Consider the following 9,544-nt stretch of genomic DNA (forward strand, 5'->3'; position numbering starts at 1 on the left):
TTATGCTACTTTTACTTAAACTAAGTTATTTCAAGTATCTTCATTAGCAAGACACAAAGTATTCTAACGATTATGAGTAACAAACTATAATGTATCGAATATTTTTCCGTTCATATAATTTAGATTTATCTTTTTGAATATTTAATCTTCTATAGACTTTATTTTTGAGTCCCAACTTGGTTAATATCTTTCACTCGTATGATTTATATTTTCTTTGCCTTTACTTGGTTTCTTTTACGTTGTTATAGAATAGTTGATGGATCTATACTTTAGCCATTTTTTTTTAATTCATCACCCTTTAAACAGTAAAAATGTCTAGAGAGTTTTGCTAAGTTCTATAAAAGAACATATGTTATTGCATTCTACTTCTACTGGTGAATTTTACATGAAATTTAAATAAATACCGAAAATTAACTGAACCGTACCGATACCGAAGAGAAACCGACATGATTGGGAAGATTTCGAAAAGTTTAATTTTGGTTATACATAATAGAGTAACCAAAAAATTGATATGGTACAAATTTTATAAAATAACCGACCTAACCGAACCATTGACACCCCTACCTGTTTGGCCAAACTTCTAAAATCAACTTATTTTAAGAATTATTTTTTTAAAAAGTAATCTTTTTCAAAAGTTCCTTTGATAAATAACATTTTGTATTTGGCAAATTAATTAGAAAAACACTTCTGAACATTGATTAGTGTTTGACCACGCTTTTAAAAAGTATTTTTAAGTGTATTTTTCTCAAAAACACTTTTCAAAAAAGTACTTTTGGGAAGAAACTATTTTTTTCTGCTTCTACTCAAAAGTATTTTTTTCTTTCTAAAAACTTGACCAAATACTTCAACTTTAAAAAAAAAATATATTTTTTAAATAAAAAAAGTATTTTTGACGTTAAAGAAGCTTGGCCAAACAGCATGTGATTCCACCCGCCAATGTTTTGCACCCACCAACACTGGTTAAGCGCCAAAAAGAGATGGAATAATTTAACCACACCACCATACAAATGTTGTAGGAATTAAGGTCCCTCCACTCTAATAATATAACAATTCTCGAGTTTGAACCATAAAAATGAAAAGCTGTACATAGTCAATAGGCGATGTGAATCTGAATTAATCGAGCCAGATGATATAAACACCCCTCCCCTCACACGGTTTAACCCTTGACAAAAAGAGATTTGATTTAAAGTTTACCTAAGTTTCTATGATTTGATTCACGAAAAGGAAAGGAAATAAAAGGGGTCCAAGAATGGCTTGTGTACAGTACCAATTATGCTGGAAAGAGGAAGACAGAATTTGGCACATGATTACAGCCGATTGAGCTACATGCGGATGCTTTACAGTAGCTTAAGAAGGGTTTTTCTTTTTTTACTTGGCGTATGGAAGCTTTATAGACCAACTATGAACAATGGCAGGGGCGTATCTAATGTATTAATGATGAGTTCAATTGAATACATAATTTTCGATGCAGAGAAAAAATTTATAAGCAAAAATTCATTAAATTGTAAAAATAGTATATATGAACTCATAACTTTAAAAACATAATGGATTTAATGCTAAAAAACTTTAAAAGATGAACCCATAGAGTTTAAATTCTGAATCTGCTTATGCTATTGACAACCACTTCAATATCTCTCATTACCTTTGACTATAATGTCACAGCAGATAGAGGCCTGGATATCTCTAAAATGATAGAAGCAAAGGTTGAAAATTGCCTCCATGTTGTTGATCTTCTTGGCAGACAGCGATCAAACGACGTTAATCTTGCTACTCCTAAGGCAGAGCCAAACTTCCTCTGCTTCTTTGGCAGCTAAAAACTTGACATCTATCACAAGATGTATGTTGTTTCAGTAACATATTCATCTTGATGTCAAGGAGCCAACTACTTTATCAAATGGTGTTGGAAAGCGAATACCAGAACCTATATGGCTTGTTGTGGGGGCACGCCCGGCAAAACACATTCGGGCCTAGAACCTGCATTCCCCCGGAAAACCAGTTCAAGTGATTAGTTCTAAAAAGTAGCAAAATCAAGGACATGCTGTCTTTCTATTAGTTAAAAGGAACGGTGATAAAAAAGAAAGATATCCTGGAAAAAAAGAAAGAAAGAGACGAAGCATGCAGAGAAAGAATAATTACTTACTGATGTCAAATTCTCATATGCACCAAAGATCATACGGATGCGAAAACATGACCTCCCTTTTCACGGAGACGGATCTAGGATTTTTATAATATGTGTGCATCACTAAAAAAGGAGAAAAAAGGAAGTATTAAGTTGGATTTAACTCCTTGTCCTCTAGTAAATAATTCAAGATTCAACCAAGTGAGCACCATTTAGCCTCTTTGGAGTATGGGTGCCAGCAAATAATACTAGATCAATTCTAAAAATATGTAAATAAAATACCTAGTTTGACTGAAAGACCGTTGGGTTCACGTGCCCCATGTATTTGCCTACAAATCCGCCCCAGCTTTTCCGCCAGCCCCATAGCTCTGACACCTTCTTGGTACTATCAGGCATTAGTCAATTACCACTTGAAAACTTAACATGCCACTTAAAAGAATTGAATAAACTAGCATATTCAGTTAAATGGACCTCAATTGTTGTCTTGATTTGTAAAATCAGGTGTACATGCCAACCCAGAAAAAACACTCAGTGCCAAGCTTAGTGGGACCAGTAGAAGCCCTGAAATAATCTGCTAATTGGAACAATATCTGAGCAAATGGATGAATTAAACAGTAATAAGAACAAAACTAGTTCATGAGATTTTACGTATACAGTTTTGTAAGAACCTTCACTTTGCTGGTAGTCTTTCGGAGAGTCAACAGTTATGCTACCAATAAGCAGAACCTGAAGAAACAAAAATAGGAAGTCTTGAAGGCGCTGCGGGAAAGAAAAAGACGTCTAAATCTTCTACATCACATTTAGAAATGACATTAAGGAAAAAATAGAGGCATACCAATCGCAGTACACATCTATTGACAGTATCTCAAATCCCCACCCTGCAGGATAATTCAACAGAAACAAATCACATCCAAGAACTCCAAACTCAAATTTGCAATTATCAAATATTACTTCCAAGCCTTTAATGAGGTTTATTCCAATTTGGTCTTGTTAAAAAAAGATTCAATCATCAGCTAAATCTGTAATTTAGTAATAAAGGTATAAACTGCACAAAACGCTATATCCAATTTTGTGCACAGTTGGAAACTCGATAGATAGTGGCCCCTCCCTTTATCCTTCTCCACTTAAATACCATGCTTTAATCAGCGGCAGAGTTCGAACTCGTGCGCCTAACCCACACAACAATCTGCACTCTTATAACTAGAGTAAAGCCCTCTGTATTTTGCCTATCCTTAAAAAGTCTCTTTCTACTTTGGTTTTAAGTTACCCAACAACGTTGCACACTTTCTTACATGAACGTTTAGCCTTCGATATTCCTTGTAAAATTGTAAATGTAGCAACTTTTTTGTTCGATTTTTGTTTAATCTTTTTTTATAATTAAAATACTACTCTCTTATCTCAATTTATATGATATTCCTTGCTTTTATTTTGTTGTTCACTCCCCGCACCCTTATATTATTATTATTATTATTATTATTATTATTATTATTATTATTATTATTATTATTATTATTATTATTATTATTATTATTATTATATTGGGGGGAAAGGGAAGTGGGAAGTGGGAAGTAATGTACCCATTTTTAATTTTCTTAAAGATCCTCACTTTTTGATTCCAACACATTAAAATCAAGGATTCTTTTTCATTTCATAAAGAATTCCTCAAATTCATTATCCTAAGAATATGAATAATCCCTTAAGAGTAACGCCCATTTTTCTCACATAGTGAACTTAAGAGTAATCCCTTTACTGGGATAATCATGAACAGATTTTTCATGGGTAAGCAATCAAAAAAATTCACGAAGACCATACAAAGAAAAAAGTAAAGTTAAAGGACCATAAATTTAATGGCAATCACCCTCCAGATCCCTTGAATTTCCTAAGAGAAGCAGCAGAAAGAGAGATCTTAGGCAGAAGTGGCCAAAAGTAAGAAGAAAAAGAGAAAGATAATTCAAGCCATCATCACCCACTTCAATCCTCTAGTGAATAGCTACTGTAAGTAATCTCATCCTTTCAGTTCATGTTACTGGTGTTAGTGTAAAGGTTTCGCCGGAGGAAAATGAGTCGCCGGTCAAGAAAGCAGAAGTGGGTGATTGTTATATAAGGAAGGGGAGAAGGAAATGAATTTAGGAGATTTTTTATCAAATGACAAAAAATAATTCCTCGATTTTAATGTGCAGAAATTAAAAAGTGGAGACAGAAATTAAAAATAGGTACATTGCTAACACACTACTTTAGAATGTAGTATGTTATAAGTGTGGACCCATAACACCCGAGCAGCAGCTATAATGCAAGTTACTGATGACGAAAACGGGGGTGCAGTTTCTGACCTCGAGAGGTTGACTATGATCAAGAACCTCTTATGCAATGTACTTAGAAGTAGCAATAAATCTAAAGATACTAAGACGTTGGTATCTCACGGGGTCACTCATAGGGAGAGAAGGCTTCACCAGTTAATGTATGCGGACCGGGACTATGAACGTGCAATAGCCAACAGGTGAAGGATCTGATGATAAAGAAAGGCCGAATGTGAATGTTGTTAATTGGCAAGATAAGGATTATTCTGTAGTGAAAATACTGAAGGACCAGAAGCTATCCAATTGCAAAATAATTCCATCTCCCAAAAGCATCTTAATTCCTAACCCTCTTCCTCAAATCCTTTATTTTATGGTGAGAGTTGTAACTACCTGCTGTGGTGATAGTTTCACCTGACTACTGCTTGATAGCACGGCTCTATGGGTGCTATCATTTAGACTGCCATTGTAAACATTTAGGATGCTTGTACCTCCTAAATCTTTGGCTGAGAGTTCAACAACAACAACAACAACCCAATATAATCCCACTAGTGGGGTTTGGGGAGGGTAGTTTGTACGCAGACCTTACCCCTACCCTGAGGTAGAGAGACTGTTTCCGATAGACCCTCGACTCCCTCCCTCCAAGAACTCCCCACCTTGCTCTTGGGGTGACTCGAACTCACAACCTTTGGTTGAGAGTTCATCAAATGAAAATTCATTCATATCGCCTCCACCAATAACCACGGTAAATAAAATATATGTTTCGCATTTGTGATTTATCTTCCGTGGTTGTTTTAATCTTATCTAATTTAATATGACTGTACATTCATTTTAGCATCCACGTCTCGGCTACACTTATCTTCAGGATGTGTTGGACTATAGCCGCCCAACATTCACACACACACACACACACACACACTCAAGCCCCCTCGCTTACCACAATGAACAACATCTTTCCCGATCAATTGGTTTTTTATTATTTCATAAGAAAGATGGCAATCCTACCACTGTAATTTTTTTTTTTCATTTGGATCCTATCAACTTGGAGAGTGTCTAGATTAAGACATTTCTAGTATTCGGACTATCAAGATCGACTAAATGAGAGTATAGCTGACATGGTAAAAGAACAAATCAGCCACACTTTTCTGGACCCCTTTTTGGGAAAGGATAGTGGGTAGGGTTTATCTTCCCCCCATACTATTTACGCACCGGAAATCATTCCACGTACAGGAACTAGGGAAAAAGGGCTCGAATTACAGGGATCTAATACCTTCTTCCCTTGGTAAAAAGGACTTCTGGCATCATCAGAAGGATCGAAATCACATTCGCAGGCCGATAATTTTTCTGGATAGGTCAAACTATTGGAAAAAATAAAAAAGAAAGACTGAGGGGAGCAAAGAAACTAGCAGACTAATCACTAAATAGATACAAATAGGTGCAAATTCTGATATCACCACAGAAAACTTGGTTCTTTCACTCCTTTCTGGAGGAGCGGCGTACCAAAAGAAATTGGAAGATCGACGACAGAACAACTGAAATAAATTCAATTGAAATAATTCCAAAATACTTCCACTACATTTCTAATGGCGATTCTAATGAATAATTCATCAATGACGAATAAAAAAATTCTATGCAATTCTGAAAGGGGGAAAGATCCCTAGGATAGAATCATTCGATTAAATTGACAATTTCAAAAAATTGATAATATATATATATATATATATATATATATATATATATATATATATATATATATATATATCAAATAATATTAATTAAACAAAGAATACAATTTATACATAGGAATCCATCATTTGGAAGAGATGATTCAGTCAACTTTCTTGCCAGTTGAATCAATTACCACCAAGATGGGGAATGAGAAGCAGTTCATGCAGAAAGCGAAAGCACCTGTAACAATACAACTTTATCCTTCATTCCTTCTACCAGTTGTGCATTGCACATTAAGTGTTATCTATTCAAGACGATCTCCAAAAAGGGGAAGGGGGAGAGTGTTGGGTAATAGGTGCTTTCTGTGTGGAGTACCTTCCTTTAGCATCGCCTAGTAAGAAAGGGGTTTGGATTATTTTCGTCCTTTTTGGGATGGATTAGGCATTCATGGGATGGATTGCGAAATGCTTATCTAAAGATGCAAAGACTGTAAAGAAGTAAGAAAATTTTGTGATGGAGCTTCCCTGTTCATCATGTGGTAACAATGGGAACGAAGGAAAACGAAGTGTGCTTCAAGGAGAGTGTAGAAAAATGTATAGCTTATGGCACACTAAAATAAATAGCTTAAGGCTCAATGTTTGGACAAATTGTTTTCGGCATGGTCAAAGAACACAACTAACAGCAATTTGATGCCTTTTGATCAACTAATAAATATTTACCTTATATAAAAGAAACAATATGCTCAAAAGAGATGACAGACCAAAGTTTAAGGAGGTTCCTATACCAGAAATCCATAAAGTACAAAAGAACAACCCAATTAGTTTTTTTTTTTGGGCTAAAAAAAGTAACAAAAAGCACTATATACAACAAACAAATATCAAAGTATCAACAGTCTGCCACTCTAGCTTCTCCTATCATGACAAGATTTATCTAAGACCTTTGTTCAATGTTCATAATAGCACTCCGACAGCAAGGACTTGAAAGGAGGATTTCCCAGTAATTAACTTCCCCCCCCCCCCCCCAACACACACACACACAAGCATCCAACAGAAAATTTTCAGCAATAGTAGATTCATTACCTTCAGGTTTTGTTTGCCTTGCCCTTGCTAATTGTTATTCTAGTCCTGGGGACGTATTTGTATCATAAGCATGAACATCATAAGTTTATATCATAATAATTACCGATTAATGCTTCTAAACTATTTGCTTCAAATGTTAATGCCATTCTCTGTAAATGGTGCACTGCAGTAATACAAATTTACCATGTCATTTCTAGGAATGCACAACCTGATGATCGTTCAATGTGGTATTAACTAGTTCACATCCAACAAGTGCCCAATATCGGATATAATACTATGAGGAACATAAAAAAACCAAAAAAGAAAAGAAACCATAGAAAAGTAAACTTTAACTTAATATACCCATCCACGAGGTCAAACAGAAAGCTCAAAAGGAATTTTACTTCTTTTTGAAATTCTTGTTACGTGACAAACATTTCCTTGGTGCTATCCAAGCATATGGAATTGCCAATAAATGTAAAAACACGACAAAGTAAATTGAAACCTATCTCGAAAACGCGATCACCTAATGCCAGATACATGTTGTATAAGCCAAAATCTGCCGTAAGGATATTTAGTGTAATATGGCATTGAGGAAAGAGTCGGTCGAGGTCGCCCAAGATGCAGCAAAGTCATTGGCCGAGGTGCCGACAAGAGCCGTAGTCGAGATGTCAACAAGGGTCGAGGTCGAGGTTGACTATTGATGATAGGAGTTGTAACGACTAATTTGTCAGGATAGGATATTAAAAGGGAATATTTTAGTGGATATTCTCTGCATTTGTACTATTAGGGTTTCCTAGGAAAATGCCCCATATATATAGAAACCATATATATAGAAAGAAGAGACAATGATAGGGGCATGTAATTTTTTTTTATAAGAACACTTTTAAGAATAAGATTCTCTCTTGTAAAAATACAAAGATTACCTTTTGATAAAGATTCTTGCTCATATTATTCCCCACCTTTCCACCAGATCCGAGGATTGTTCATACGAATCTTGGACCTTTCTGCCACTTATCATTGTCAGGAGAAATATTCGTTCAATCCTTCCATTATTGGGTGAGTCATTCTCCTTATTTACTTAAATGTCATTTATTACCATTTATTGTTAATTATATCTCCATCAATGTTCATGCTTTAAGGGTATTTTACACTTATTGTCATCAATAATTTACGAGATCTGCCCTCATATCCTGCACGTTTTCGAGATTAGCATATAGAGTTATTATACTTAACTAGATTTAACTTATTATTACATAAATTTAATAGTTTAATCGAAAGTTATACTTTTTGGTCAAACACGTGTCCATTCTCCTCTACCTTATTATCATTTTTTTTTTATGACGGTGGTGTTTGGGCTAGCTTGTGCGGATTTCGATTATTCCTCTGGTAGCTGCTACCTCCCATCACACAGGTACATGGTAATTTTGCCACCAAAGCTTAGGTAGATGGAAAAAAATCGTATTTTTTGCCTCCGTCTGCAACCTCATGGTTCTCTCTCCCCACTTCAGTGACCATAGGCCACACCCTTAGGTGCGGCCCCTTTATTTCAAACTATATAAAGCTACAATTATTACTATGCGCCAATCCCAAACTAGTATGCCTCAGCTGTATGATCCTCTCTATCCATTCCAATTCTCCACTTATAAGCTCCAGTATCAAGATATACAAGCATACATACAAATGCAAGAAGAACATACGTGTACACATAAATTAAAGTAAAGTAAAAAGGTTAAAAAACGAACAAAACCTTTCGTTTGATCTCTTGAACGGTGTTATCCGGGTCTTCGACATCGGGTAGGAAGGAGGTGAGAACCCGACCCAGAGTCCCAACCACTGATCAATGAACACAAACACAGTGGAGTAGTAAATGTATGCAATTGCCGCTGAGACGATGGTGACGTGGAAGGAGAGTTTGCAGCCACGTGTCGCTTTCATTCTGCTGCTTTCACTTGCCGCCGGAGGTTGGTGGGAAATGGAATTTATTTTACGGGTTGGATCTAAGGAGAGTTGGAGCGGTGTTTGGTGTATGGGTATGGGTCCCCGGACTTGCTAACTTGCTAATTTAAAAGACAAACTATATTTATATAATTAAAAAAAAAAAGAAACTAAAAGGCACACACATAATTCCTTGTTAAGCAATTAATTAAATGATTAGTTAATTCGTGACTTCACTCAGAAGTTCTAATTCTTGCGTTGCGTTGGAAGAAAGAACAAGGTTTTGAGGTTACAACAATGGTCAAAACAAGATGGAACCATACGGGGCATACTCCACCACAAGACATCAGCTAGTATTGGAGGAAGCTAAATGCACTAAAAGGTAATATGGCAGGGTGGAATCAGAATGGTAGGTATACACTAACTACTAATGGAGAATATTATGTGACAAGGAGCTATAATACAAT

The 9,544-nt window shown here is 35.7% G+C and overlaps 1 pseudogene; it reads right to left on the reverse strand.

The window, feature by feature from the left end:
- Nucleotides 1-1,526: 1,526 nt before the first annotated feature.
- LOC107798739 (putative protein S-acyltransferase 16) lies at nucleotides 1,527-9,171 on the reverse strand (annotated as a pseudogene).
- Nucleotides 9,172-9,544: the final 373 nt, after the last annotated feature.

The sequence above is a fragment of the Nicotiana tabacum genome, chromosome 24, assembly GCF_000715075.1.
Source record: "Nicotiana tabacum cultivar K326 chromosome 24, ASM71507v2, whole genome shotgun sequence".
Taxonomy (NCBI): domain Eukaryota; kingdom Viridiplantae; phylum Streptophyta; class Magnoliopsida; order Solanales; family Solanaceae; genus Nicotiana; species Nicotiana tabacum.